The following is a 15,163-nucleotide window of genomic DNA, read 5'->3' as shown; positions in this document are numbered from 1 at the left end:
TTGCAGAACTGAAACCTAAATTTCCTGCCAGATGACATAGGAATTATTATACTTAAAAAGTAAATGAGAACTACACATACACTTAAAAAAAACAATATAAGTGAACCATACATCATCGCTTGTTGACACTAATCTCTGATTTGGAATATGTCCTCACCCACCCCATGAATCTCACTAGTGTATTTTTTGTTTTTCTTGACCCATAGCCTGCCTTTAAGGAGACCATCACTTACTGTCTTCTGAGTGTTCAGTTTTCTGGTACTTCAGACAGGCTCATATTGTAATTTTCCTGCAAATGACCCATTTAAGGAGAGGCAAAGATGATAAGTATCACAATTTCATAGAGGAAAAAAAAGACAAGAAAAACAAAAATCAAGGGAAACTGTTGGTAAATCCCCAATCGGGGTTTGCAGTTCTCATTAGAAAAAAATAGAGATAAGAGGTAATCCTTAATTGAAAGAAAGCGGTACTGGGAGATCAGCACTCATAGTTCATCTGTTTCACGTCTGCTTTCTCCCTGATCAAAACCAGTTGTGGCATAGATAATGTTGACTGTGTTGCCTGTGTTTTTTTTTTAATTACTCATGTTTTAACTTTCCTCTATTTGTTACCTATTTCCCGTATTAATCACACCTTGCTACCTTTTTTATTTTTTTTTTTACTTTCATCTGCTATCTCCTCTTAAATTTCATTTTGTTAGTGTTTTTTTTCTTCCTGCTTCAGCTAAGCACCACCTCACACTCATGCAAGCCCTCAGTCCAAGTGGTCTCTCCAGCGTGAGCAGAATTCAGCTTCACAGCAGAAGCACACAGAGTGCCATTTACTGTGGTGGATGAAGGAGATATGTCAACAATAAGGGTGAGTCTGTGGACTTCAGGAAAGAGCTTGACTTCTTTCAAAAAGCAGAAGTGGATGACTGTCCAGGCAGGAGATGAGGATAAGGTAAGAGAGGGAGTTCTACTTGGAAATGCGTAAGACAGAGCAGGCATCTGCTGTCCACCATCAGCCAAGATCTCTCTGCTGGCTTTCCCTTTGCCTTTCCAGGCACTGAGTGTGCACATCCAGCTGAATTGCAAAGGGCTTCATATCTTTGATTCCCAGTTTGACAGGCTGAGCCCACTCAAAGCTCTGAGCAGTTTGCAGTAGTTATGTAGATAGTAACCACCCAGGAACATAAATATAAACACAGACTTGCATGGTCCTCAGTTATCAAATGGATAACAATTTACCTCACCCAGTGGATAATCAACATTAAAAACTTCAGAGCAGTACATCTGACCCCACCCAAGTCATATTCAGCAGTGTACCCTCAATCCCTCTAAAACACAGCTGCTGAAAAGCTAATTATGCTGTGCTTGTCCAGATTAATGTATTGCAACCCCAGGTAGCACTCTGAAGATTTAGCCTCTGAGCTCTCAGGCAGTAATTTCCCTGAAGAAAAGGGAACAGTCATGCCAGTCCCTGCAATCCTTCCACTATCAGCAACACACAGCAGCTCCAGTACCATGCCAGAATCAGTCAGGGTCTTTAATAAAAGTAGGAACCACAAGGAGACATAAAACTTTACTGTCCTTCCCTTTCCCTCTGTGTTGTGGGATGGCAGCCTGAAGGAAGCTGAGGGATTACATAGTTTAGCTAGAGACAGACCAGCCTCGAAGGACACAGGGTGGGAGTGCTCCCAAGGACTCTTCCACTCCTGTTCCCTATGATTGCTGACTGGTCAAATTGGAACATTCCTAAATGCATGTCTTATTTCAGACTCTAACCTCTAACCAATTTAAAATATACAAGAAAATTGTCTTAGCCTTACATCTAACTGAAAGATGTCTCTCACTTTAAAAAGATCTTTTCAATTAGCACTTAGATGACATTCCTAAATTCAAACACTATATGGATTGTACTGTTTCCTTAAAAAAGTTTTTGCTTTTCATTAAAAATTGGCATTACTTTTCATTTTCACAGGGATTTTTTCTGCATCTCAAGGCCCTTGGCAAAGGTAAATAACTGCAAAATAAACCTTTTGAAGAGCACAGTTCTAGCAGCTATATGTTGTATGAGAAATTGGTTATGAATGTATAATTTAGGGCTTCAAGGAAAATTTTAAAGCCAGGTATAAATTAAGGACCTAATACTGTACTCACTGAAGTCTCTTAGAACATGACTGGACTCTAAATGACCACTGGAGGTTACTGTTTCCCCACAGAAATTCAATGAGCCAAGCATTATGCTAATTCTTTTCAATTATTAAATACAGGCATCCTTAATATCAGTGGCTGCAAATTGCTCCCATACATGACAAGCTTTGTTAAGTCTGTTCCAGGGTGGAAAAAACTGGGGGAAGGGAAAGGGTATTTGAGTGTACAAGCATAGAGATGCAGTCAAAGAAAGATTTCTTGATGCTTATTGTTATTATTGTATGTATTACTACTCCAGGATCTAGAAACCCAATATTTACCAGGTTTGTGTTGTGTGAAGAGTTCTACAGGCTGGAGATGCTGCCCTTGCCACCCACAACCTTAGCAAGAGACTTAAGAGATTAACTGATTTCAGGTGTTAGTCACTGTGGGGACCTTGTATGATTGCCCTAAAACATCTCCTTCATCTTCAATGTTGTAAGAAAGTGGTTTTTAGGATAGATGTAGTATCATTTTCCTTTGCCCATATTACTTCTATTTGGAGCTTGTAGAACAATTTTTTTCGGTGCAGCAGTGGAAAACTTTTTGCTGCAAATTGGGGATAATAATTGCTTTTTTTATGTCTCGCTTGTTTGAAGGCAAGCTCTAGGAGACAGGGGCTGCCTTTTAATTTCCATTTGTGCAACTCCTGTATGATAGATCTGGACAAGGGCCCTAGAAACTCCTTCAGTGCAAGTAGCAAAAACAGTAACAAAGTAATCTTAACCTCTCAAAATATCTTCAAAGAATCAACACAAACTTTAATGTTATAAGTCGTGTCAGGAAGAGCCTAATGGCAGTTTGCCCACAAGAACCTAATCTTCCTCACTATTGGCAGCCAGAGGCACCTAATGGCATGTTAGAGGTAGCACAACAAGAGAAGATCAATGTGACACAGAAAGAAAAAAAAACAGCCCAGTGGTGTGTGGAGAAAGCATTGTCAGGCTCAGGGGAAGCAGCTGCTTTGTCATCTGTAAGGCTCTGTAAAATACCACAATCTGAAAAGAATAAAAGAATTTTAAAAATAGTACTCCATTTTCCCTTCTTTAAAGATTTGTCACCCCCATCATTTTCTCTTCTGCAAAGTTCTGCTCACTATCAAAGCCTTTTAACTTTAATATTAAAGTGATGTATCACTTTTTTCCTCTTTCCTTTTATTTGGGGGGTATGGTGGAGGATTTGAATATTTTCCTTCATTGTTGGATTTATTTTTTCCAGTCCAAAGCTGGTTTTGAAATTCTAAGCAGGGTTAGAAGCTTTGGTATAAATTCAACAACCCTCTGTTTATTAAAAAAAATAAAATCTGTGATTTAAATCTCTGTCATACTGTGAAAGGGCATTAACATACTCTTCTCAACTGTTTCACTGAAAGTCTTTCTGCAGGTAAAGCAGGACTAGGCAGGAGAGAAAGCTCACCTTCAGAGGTGTTAGGTCTGGTTGCCTCCCAAATACATTCCTCCAGCACAGACTGCCACCCTCAGTTTGGTAGAAGGATACAGAGTCTTTCTCCTTCCAGTTGTCACTTTGACTCTGGGTGAGTCTGGCAGTCAACACAAACCATCACCTCTTACACAGGAACTGGAAAAACACGGAAGGTCAGACTGTGATTGATATGAGCCTTTTCTTAACCCTTCTACAAGGACCTGAGTGGAAATGGTAATAGGTGAGACCACATTTAAAGTAAATCACTTCTAGAGCAGCAGAAATCCTCACCCAGAAACCAGGGGAAATTATCCTGATGCAATGAGCAGAGCAAAGGACTCAGGGAGCAAACTGTCCCTAGTGGTAAACAGGAATCAAAAGGCTTACCAAGCAATATTTTTATTAGAGGCAGAGAAATCAAATGCCTCTAACAGACAGACAAAAAGGGCAACAATAAATCATTCTCAAAGCATAACTGCAATTTACAGTCTTTTCTTCTGGAGACAGACCAGCCATGGCAGCTAGATGCCTTTCCCATTCTCTGACCATGCAAGATTTTCCAGCCTTTCAAGGCCCATCTCAGCTGAGCAGGTTGGCTGTGGGTGGCCCTTGGTTCTGCTCCATCACCCACCACCTCCCATCAGCGCTCCTGCACAGCCATGCTCATGTGTTAAATACAGCACAGGGACAACTCCAGCCTTTCTGGGTGCGCTGAGGACTCAGTTGAAGATGTTCTGCCTGCTGCTTTCTGATCAGCCCATAAAAGAAAGCAGATGTCACCCACCTCTAAGAGCAAAGGCAGATGGCAAATTGCCCTGGAAGCATGGGGACATGCTGATAGCTGTCCCATTTCTCAAGAAATGTGACTTGTGGGTGGGGGTAAGGAGGAAACAGGAGGGGGCGAGGGAAGGAAGAGCATGTGGGAGTTGGTCCCCTGGCAGAAGTCAGAACAGTCACATCCAGATGCTCAAGCACAATCACGATGCTGAACCTTGAAAGGAAACAAGAAAACTAAATTAGTGCCATACTTTTTCTTTTTTTGCAGGTCTGGGTACTCCCAGGGAGTAAAAATGTCGCCTACACAAAGCCTAAACAACACTGTGCTCTACCAAGGGCAGAATAAAAAAAAAGAATTAAGGCTTCTTTGTTTCCAATGGGAAAATCATTCCTCTCTTGTACTGCAAGTACATCTTGACAAAAATGCTCCTACTGATAAAAGCTCATGCAAATTTTTGAAGGAATGATTCCCAAGATCCTTAAATATTTACTTTATAGGACTCAGCTAATGTCTTTGCTGTAGAGGAACATAAGGTTGATGGAGACAGGACCGGCAAGTTCTGAACCAGCTCTTGTAACAGTAGAGTTCTCTAGAGCAAATAGAATCATTATCAATAAAAATGACATTTCATTTACTGTAGGTTTTGTAAGAATGCCTATTCTGTTCACAGAAATCTGCCTTTGATTGGAAAAGTCAGTTTTCAAAGCAGTGACAGAAATTACCTGCCCTTCTCTGTGTCTAGCATTTATTTACTTTTCTCCCTTCATTTAACTGCCTTGATAGCAACCTCAGTTTAAATAAATTACTGCAGCCTGCCCAGGCAGAGACAATTATATCAATAAAAATTTAATATATTTGTGGTATTAACTAATACTATGTGGTATTAACTAATACTCACATCAACACGGTGGTTATACAGATTTAATATCTTTGTATTTCTCTCCCAATCACTGAGTAGAGGAAAGTCTTCTGAATAGCTATAGTAAGCATATACAATAATTGGTAAACTTTCATATCAGCTTGATATGATTGATAAAATTGAAATGAAAAATGTCTTCTGGGCTACTAACAGCCAAAAAAGTTTTTAAGGCATAAGATGGTATTTTACTGGTGGATTTATTTCAACTCTAAAGCTAGACAGATTTCAGGCAGTGCACACTGAAAAAATGACACATTCAGTGGCTCCACCTTGACTGTAACCATTACAATATTGCTTGATCCTGTCACTCTTATTCCAAAGATAATTCCTTTTTCTTTTTCCAAGCAGAACAAAAAAAGTGTGAGTCTGCCTTTTTGTTCCACCTTTGTGCAGCCCTAGCATAGGGGAAGCTGGCTCATGATGATGTGAAATAACCAATAAATAGATGGATTTATTACAGCAGAGGTGGCAGTTATCAGTAGAGAATGGAACTGTCAAGGGGTATGAAAGAAGGGAACTATGAGAGAACTATAGCCAGAAAGTCTGGCTATGCAGAGTCCTGAGTAATCCATAATTTTTTATTGCTTCATCTCCAAATAGTTTAACTTGTATTCAACATCATGTAAAATTAAGTTCATAATATAGAGGCCATAAGTCAAAGCATTTAAAAAAAATTGATCTGGAAATTTTTATAATATCTTGATAAATTATGCAGTCAATTTGGTTGCATTTTCTTAAAAGTGACAACAGTGTCTGTTTGAAGCTCTGAGCATGCATTTGTCATGAAGATGAAAGGGAGAGCAGAGAGCACAACTCACCCATTTCACAGAATGCTCTTCACAGGTACAATCAAAGCCATCTAAGACTTCTTTGTGGAGCAGGTGAGAAATTTTTCAATTATCAATTCCCACCTCCCCAGTAGCTAATCTTGACTTGCTAAAACTTGTTGTTGGGTTTTATTTGAGGAAAAATGTTAAAAATTCTGTGTTCAAAATACTTTGGTTTAAAATTTAAACAAAATCACCATAGGCTTTTATCTGAGCTGTGTGCTCTAAATATTTTTAATCCCAAACATTTTTGAGATTTTAATTTTGCACTGTTGCCAAAAGAAACATTTTTAGGGCTTGGATATATTCCCACTTACTGCTTGGGCTTTTTTTTTCGTCTGACAGCAGAGATTTGAATAGTTTGGTGCAATGGACATAGAAATCACAGGTGGAGACAACTTGCAATGTGATATTTCAATATGGTCCCATCTTTCTTCTTCAAAATGAGTTTTCTGCAAAATAAAAAAAAAATTCAAAAATAAAGGGGAAATGTTCCATCTATTTAGTTCTTATCAACTTTGCCCATGTTATTCATCTCTCCTTCCACTAAAGTATTCCATGTTTCCTACCTCTATTTTGATCTCTTGACATTTGTTAAGAAAGCTTGTCTACAAAAATACTACAAGAGAGAAGGCAAATATCTGAGTAAAAGATAAACTCAGCTCATTAATAAGTTTCTGTGCAGGAGAAGTCACCCTTCTCTTGCTGAATCATTGCCATGTGCCACAAACTTACCGTGAATATCTTGAGACAGAAGAAAGTAATTACTGTAGCATTTTAAAGCCTCAAAACTTTATGAAAATTTTAGATATTAGATGTTATTGGTCCTACTAAGTCTGAGACCATGAAAGCTGAAAGTTTGTCCAGTGAGAACTGAAGAAATATGCCCCTATAACTCTGATATTGTAAAGCTTTACTGCCACCTTTTTCCAAAGTACAAGTTAGGGACCCTATTAAAGGAAGAGGGTAAATTCATAGCTAGCTTTGCTTACTTATAAAGGAATAAAACAAGTCTTAGTGTTTAACACATTCTTCCATTTGGAAGACACTGGCAGCCAGTAGATTTTAATCTGAGTTTTCCAGAAAGATGACATCTGCTTGATCTTTTTGATACAGCTTTCAGTGGAAATAGATATTATGTCAACAAAATCACTTATTTTTATCTTCAAATGATGTTTTGAAAAATATGTGATGTTAAAGGTTTATTTCTTAGCTGAGAGAAAACGTAAGAGGGAATGGGACTATTATTCCACAGTCAATCTGAGTCTATATAACTTTTACCTTCCTCTCTGGGTTATGACTTTCATTTCTGCTGTCAATAAATTTCAGGTTTATTGTGGTTGATGTTAGGTACCTCAGCCCTGTTATGGCTGGTTATCTCATTCTCACAATCCATTTGATATAACCTAACCCATTAGTAGTTATTTTCCTATTTAGGACCACAGCCATTATTTCCCCTCTGATACATGAACAGACATAAAAATAGCAGACAAAAGTCAGGTGACAGACTCCACATTGTAGAAGTCATAGTCAGAAGTCTTCTATGCAATAAACAGCATCAACAAAACCTAAATTAATCATAACTGATTAATTTATAAATTAATATATAAATTATAAATGATAAATTAATATATAAATTAATATATAAATTAATATATAAATTAGTAAATAAATAAAATATTCAAATGAAACAACGACACCCTGGGAGTAAAGAACAGTTCAATATTTCTCTCAGAAGACACAAATTAAATGCCTTGCTCTATAAACAGGAGAGATGAAGAAACCTGGTTTCCTGCAGATCTGTATCTCAAGTCTGTGCTCTCCTCTGGACTCTCAGATGTCTAAGCAACATGATTTTACATTGGCTTCTCCCCTGATGGGGCATGAACCCTCTGCCTCCTCTACCTGACCAACTATTTTCACTATGGGGTTTATTGTTTTCATAGGGGTTTATTACTTATCTTATCTTTACATTTCTGCCAAACTTGAGTGAAATCAGCTCATGTGTCAAAATGTTTGGGGCCAGTGTTACCAGGACTGTGGACAGCTGATCACCAGACAAATGCAGCATGTTTTCATATTTCATATTTGCTTAGGAAAAAAAGCAAGCCAAAATATAACCTGTATTTGAACTAAAAGTTGGACACACCTGTTATTTTCAGTGATAAATGCATGGGGGAAGGGGGGGAGATGAACAATGAAGTGGGACATCACATGAAATTACTAAAAAAGGATTCAAAGAAATAGTTTTAATAGGGATTAGGAAAAAAGAAGAAAAAGCCCTACATCTAATGGGGGGAAAAAATTACTGCCATGTTCTTTGGAAATGACAGCAGGACTCTGTTTTCTAGCAGCCAGAAAACAAAACTCTGTGGCATCCACCCCACAAATGGTCTGAACCATATTTGCTGAGAGTGAGAAAAGGAGTCACAGGCACAAAAGGTGCCTTATGCCCAAGTTCTCGTGTCACTCATCTGTTAGTACAATTGTCATCTAAATGATTCTCAGGAAACTTTTGAAGCTCACAAAGGAGGGCGGAAAAAAGAAGCAAAGACACTTGCCACTTAAATAACGTCTTTCTTTGAGCTATTCCATGAAAGAAGGCAGAGCGTTGTCTGCTTTTACTTACCAATAGAATAATGTGAGTAAAGAGAGTGACAAACAGCTTTTATGAACCTGCATTCAGGTGGGGTAATGGACTTTCTATACAGGATATGCACCAACCCTGGAAGTGTTCAAGGCCAGGCTGGATGGGGCTTTGAGCAGCCTGTTCTAGTGGGAGATGTCCCTGCCCATGGCAGGGGGCTTGGAACTAGGTGATCTTTAAGGTCCCCTCCAGCATAAACCATTCTGTGATTCTATGATAAAAGTGAGTTTGAATGCTACCAGTGCTCACAGAGTGAGTAGAACTGTTGTCTCCCTGGGTTATGGTGCTCCAGAGCTTCTCTCTGGCTATTGCAGTATGTTTGCCCTTTTTTGTTGCACTTGAGTAAGAAAAAAAGGGAAGATTGTGGAGGACTGGGAAATTACTGACTCAAGTCTAGTTTCTGTTAGTGCCCAGCTGTTGGCCTGTATGAAATTAATCTATCCACATAACATTTCATTATCACTTAAAGATCAATCTCATCTAGCTGGGTGTTTGAATAACGTAAATCAGAGTACCACCCTAGCTAGAAATGGGCCAAACTAGTGCCAAAATCCACATCACACTGAGCTTTCAGCAGGCTGAATTTCAAGGCACAGATCTAGACTGGTCTCATTAATATTTTGCAGCAGATGAGCAACCCTCTTTCACAGAGCCCTGGTAGGCCATGCACAAATGTAGGATCCCCATTTCCACTTGGACAAGAATGTTGAACAGAGTCTCTCCTCCCATGAAGGTGGGGAATGTAAGAAAAAGCCTCCACTTTCACTGTGTGATTGCTGTGGTGGCAAAAAAAAGTGTCTATAAATCTTTTCTTCAGCCACATAAGCAGACCTAGGTGAAGGTCTAAAAGGCTGGGTGTGAGCACAAGTGGATCTCCTGCCTTTGTCTCCAGAAAGGAAAGAATGTGTTACTTATAATTCATGTCCTCAGTGATAGGAAGGCAACTGCCTCATACCATATGCAGCAAACTATTTAGATATTTACCTGTAAAACTCTAATCCCTAAAGTTGTACAGCTGAGATTCTGCATATGAGATAAAAATACAAACCCTATTTAAAAGTAACAAATCAATTTTAAAAGAAATTCCTACCTGTTACATCCATCTCTAACTAAAATTTACTACCTTGACACAAAAGTCAAAGTTTTAACAGGGATTTGAAGAGTGAACTAAATCAACTTTTCTTGAGATACAATCCTGTAAGAACAGTGCCATTTGGTTCTGTGCAGCATACGTGTAGTTTGAAAGGGTTGTTACAGACCTAGGAAATCAGGCTCTTCAAAGTGGTGTTTTCCCTCCTGAAGTACTTAAAAGCTTTGCCCTGGATCAAGACTTGGTGATTTGCTGCAGCATTTGCACCAGTTCAGTCCTCTGCTTGCCAGGACTGGCAGCACCAACCTCCTCCGGTCCCTCCCATGACTGCAGCCTGCCCCACATTATCCTGAAAAAGAACATGCTGAGAAGGGAAATCATACTGCATAGCTATGACTCATTTAAACACAACAGTTCTTCAGAAAACATGAGGCAACTATTGGAAGAGTGAGCCCTTGTGGGGTTGAGTATATGGTAAATTTCTCAAGCTTTGCTTTCATCCTGCTCTCAGTGCTGTGGAGCTCTGAACTTCATCAGAAAAAAATGCCTATTAATGATTCAGCTCTGGGAACTCCAACTGATGTAAAGGAGAACATGTATCCTTTGAAAAAGATCTGATACAAATCTTCTCTTTCAAATCTCCTCAAGACCTACCTCTGCTGCAACGTGTATAAGCCAGGTAATGATCCTTACATGTTAACAGCAGTCAGGGACAACCCACACCTCTTATTAAAGGTGTTTTGCAATGACTCATAAACACCATGCTGGGTCCACAGATAATTTATATCATCTTGTGGTTTCATCCCCACCTTCTTTCCTCCCTTACTGTCTCCTTCCTCTTTAAACTTCTTTGTTACACTCTTTACAAGACCCTGTCCTCCTCTGGTACTGGGGCAGTACAGGAGGGCAGCCAGATGGCATTCATCCTGCAATTGAAGTTCTGCACCAATGCCTGTGGGGCTGTCTCTACATATAATTACTTATATATAAAAGCAATGTATACTTACATAAAAATGCTCACAAGCAAGCATATATATGTATACACTCCTGTGTATTTATACATATATGTGTGTATACATATGTATGTGTGTGTGTACATATATATGTATGTATATATATATGTACACACACACTTGCTTTGCACCTCCACACATATCCTTTCCATTCTCAGAAAAAATTAACTGGCGCGTCCTACAACAGAGCTTCCACATACAAAATTATTCACATTTACTTAAATTTTTAAGCCTTAGAAATCAAAAATAAACAAGCCAAAATTCTCTTAAGTAAATTTTCAGTATCTGATGAGGAGAATAGTTTGTTTTTAAGTGATATGAATTAGTTCCCTTAAATATATGCAATTACATTATTTGAAAAATGAAATAGCAAGATCAAATAAGAGTTTACATCTGTCAGATAAACTCTCTTTAAGGAAAATGTTCAAACACAAACTTTTAATGCTTCTTTTCCCGTTGGAAGTCATGCAAAATGAAACTTAGAATGATATGTCATCATTCTAAGTGAATTTTAGGAGTTACAGAATCACTGCTTGTTTTACTATCTCTATATACAATGTAGAATTGCTTACAATATGAAAGATGTTTGACAATAAAGTGTTAGGTAAAGCATGACAAGCTAATCTGAAAATGGTTTTAGTTTGTTAGTGCTAGGGACAGAGGGAGTTTATTGCTGTGGATGACAGCCAGTCCTCTTTGAAATAAGATGGAATTTTGCCACCATGACTTCATCCAGACCACTGCTCTGGGGCACAGACCAGGGTCTCAGGTCTCAGTTTGATTATCTGGCTTGATTACTTCAACCAGAAACACTGCTGCATGGAAAAATTAAACATAACCAATGATGAAACATCAGCTCATTATCCCATTTGGGACAGAAATCTTTCACACAAGTGGCCTCATGTATAGAAGTGACCCCAATAAAATCACTGGGGTCTTTGAGAGCAGTTTTACTGATGACAGAGCAAGCTCCCAGGTCACTCCCGAGCGCAATGCACTATACATGGAGCCTATTGCACTCAAGACTACAAACTTCTCATTTTGGAAGTCCAACTTCACATCCTTCCTCAGGAGGCTGTCAGTGACTTTTCCCCAGTGCATGAACACATCTCCTTTAGGACAGAGCAGCCCAGCCTCAGCCTCATTAAGCCTTCAGGGTTGATAGACTCCTGGTGGCAGTTTTGAACAGAGTACTGCTTTCCCTCACCTGAAAGCTCTCTAAAAGTTTCACATCCAGCTGAACACTACATCAGGGGCAGATTTTTTAACAAAAGGAGCCAAGTGAAGCTGAAATGAGTAGGATCTAGGGGTTACAATGCAGGTTTAGAAAGTCTTTGGGACAACCTGTTCCCACCCCAATACGTGTCAGAGAAACCTTACTGCTCACCCCTTCCAAAGCCATCCTGGCACCCAGGGGCTTCACCAACATATAGGAATGTGGGCCACAAACCAGCAGCCAGGAGGGAGGTAAAAGCTGATGCAATGCTTTCATCCTATACAGAAGTTTCCTGAACAAACCTGAATTCCATAATGCCTCAAAAAAATCCCACAAGTGAGTTTCACACTCTCCAGACAGCATGAAGCTGTCTCCTAGAGGAGAGATCTCTGTTCACTACTGCTCTCAGATTCCCAAATAGCATTTCCCTTACCAGCTAACAAGGAGCACTATCAAAATTCACCATTGTCACAGTCCAGATGAGAGAGTATCAAGGCCAGAGACCAATTTGTAAAGCTAAGTTATGCTAAAGAGAACACCATACTGTAAGTTAGATTATTATACTAAAAAGCCTGCTGCTGGAAAGCCTCTCAGTATCTTCCCATGTCTCAGAACTGATCTGAAGGTGAGGATTACTTGTTACATTCTGTAAATCAGGCAAATTATTCAGGTGTACACAGTAAAATGACTTTTTTATTAGAAGCCCTCAGTTGTCACTAAGACTGAGCAGCTGCTCAGAGGACAGTGGTAGCTGCTGTGGCTGAGACACTGTCATTCTCAGTTCTGTTTCAAGCCATTTGTGATGTTCTGGAAACCAGAATCAAAACTATGTGGCAGAAATCATTGCAATATACTCAAAGAAAAATAAAAAAAAAAGAACAGCTGCACCAAGCTGATGATCTTAAATATATAAAAGCTATAGAAATCAGGTTATTCTAGTTGTCTACTTGCTTCTTGGACCATATGATGTATTTGCAGACAAATCTCCTGGCTAAGTTGTGGATTTTCTTTAAAAAGTGTCTCATTTTCCTGACTAAAATCTGAGCTGGCACCTTGGACACCAGAGCTATAAGCCACCCAAATGCCCCTTTCTGTCTCCAGTGACACACAAAATTTAAACCAGTAAACTATTTACTACTGTTGCTGAACTGTAGACCAGCTCTAAGTTTTCACACAGACACTAAATATTTTGAATAACAGAAGGGTTCAAATACTCTGTTATAATACAGGAGGAAAACTCCTGACCAGCATTTAAACAAGCTTATTAAACCATACTTGACATGCCTCCAGAACAAAGTAAACCAAGCAGTGTTCCAAAGTATGTCCTGAAAAATCACTGCAAACAACAGGAATTACTTCAAAATAATATTATCTGTGCATAAATCTACCCAGACTGAATTAAGTCCCTATTGAATATAATGGCATAGACTCACCACCTCCATCCTTACTTTGCTGTCAGCTTCCACCTCTTTCCACTATCAGAAGGAGGAAAACCTTCAGACCACTTCAGAGGTGGTGAATGGCAAGCCAGGGCTGGGTTCCCCAAAGCCCCTGAAACTGGGACAAGAATGAACCCAAAGTGTCCCAAGCAAACCCCTGGGGTTTACCAGTCACCCCTCTGGCTATCCTTTGTGTAGCTTATTTCACAAGGTATTCATTTGAGGGGGAAAAACGTTTATCAACTTGCAAAAACTGAATAAAGAAATCTAAAGGTAACTGAAAATTCCACCTAGACTCCCTAAAAGAAAAAAAAAAAAAAGGCAATAAACGCCTACCATTTGGTGCAATGCAGTGTATTCCAAGGGCAAGAACTTTTGTTCTTCAGAATTATTTTTATAATGTCACCTCTGCCAGGGATGATTTAAGAGCTTCTAGATAAGGGAATGAATTTCATCAGAGGCAGAGAGATCACCTCAAGTCTGCCTTGAGCTTCTTGATGAATACAACACCCTCCCCAGCCCTCTCTAGCACCTCACTGCTACATTCAGAAGTGAGACTAAAGCAAAGGAAATAATTAGTTTTAGTGTAAAAGCCCTCTTTAAGAAATCAAGAGAGTAAACACACGTGCAATGAGTAAAGATGAGTTGACTAAGCTTTAAGCAGCTTTGAAACTATCTTAAACCAGGTGTATCCAATCTAAGCTACTACTGCATAGCAACACTGTGCCTGCTGCAAGTGAGAACAAATAGTACCTCACATTTTCAAAAACTAAAGGCTGTTGTAGCATTTCAGGAGTCTTACATGTAGGAATTGCTACTTGCTGTTGCCAATGCCTAACTGCCATTCCTATTTGCATGTAGGAATCCTCTCTTAAACTAAATCATACCTCTTTCAATGATAGATACAGCAAGATATCATCTAAAAAAAAAAAAGCTTCAATACAATTTTCCCTCTCTGTATAAGGGAGATTCTTGATTAGTCTCACCTACCAAGCCCTTCCTTCTCCAGTATCTACCAGTTCTTCTTAGTGAATGCCAATGAATAGGCAAAGGAATACCGGAGCTGGGAAATCATTTGCAATTCACTCCTTCAGCCAACAAAAGTAGCTGCTAGAAGAGGATGTCAATTTTTCCCCCTTTTAATCCTTCTGCATAGCTACAGTAAGGAAAAAGAATCCTAAATATTACACATTCCTTGTCACGTCACCCAAAATAGCACTATGCTGGGTAGCCACAGTCTGGGCTTGCATAATTCCCTTGGACAGGAGCAAGGATGAACCTGAAGAGTCCTACATAATTTCCTTCCATTCATCTCTGCATATTCTACATGTAGTTTATTTTGAATATTGAGGCATTTCTTTCTATTCTATCAGGATCTTTTCACTTGGAGATGCTTATCTGGAAAGATATTTTGTACAAGTCTCCATAATCTCCGCAGGATTCACAGTCATCCTATTTCTTATGTACAGACAGCAGAGGAGCAGCATTGTTGGGTTAAGCTGTGATAAGGAAGGCCCCAGTTCACACAACACATATATTTCCTGAGAGCTAGTGTTAAAGAAAGGAACTCACACTGTCCCATGTTCAGGGAATAGCAGTTAGAACACTGGAGAAATGGAGATTCCTCTTATAAGGGGA

The 15,163-nt window shown here is 39.2% G+C and overlaps 1 long non-coding RNA gene across 5 annotated transcripts; it reads right to left on the bottom strand.

Annotated features, from left to right (window-relative positions):
• Positions 1-681: 681 nt before the first annotated feature.
• On the bottom strand, positions 682-14,134 carry LOC146440100 (uncharacterized). Of its 5 annotated transcripts, none has more exons than XR_014851033.1 (6): positions 13,862-14,134; positions 6,438-6,572; positions 5,273-5,351; positions 4,381-4,587; positions 3,591-3,817; positions 682-3,172 (listed from the first exon to the last, which is right to left on the bottom strand). It is a non-coding gene; the product is annotated as an uncharacterized LOC146440100 (long non-coding RNA). The 5 variants fall into 5 exon arrangements; XR_014851036.1 differs by lacking the exon at positions 13,862-14,134 and adding an exon at positions 13,520-13,818; XR_014851035.1 differs by lacking the exon at positions 13,862-14,134 and adding an exon at positions 13,535-13,818.
• Between the last annotated feature and the right edge of the window lie 1,029 nt (positions 14,135-15,163).

This window comes from Lichenostomus cassidix, chromosome 3 (genome assembly GCF_008360975.1).
Source record: "Lichenostomus cassidix isolate B80296 chromosome 3, HeHo_3.0, whole genome shotgun sequence".
Classification (NCBI taxonomy): Eukaryota; Metazoa; Chordata; class Aves; order Passeriformes; family Meliphagidae; genus Lichenostomus; species Lichenostomus cassidix.
This window is presented reverse-complemented; position numbering and strand designations above follow the sequence as displayed.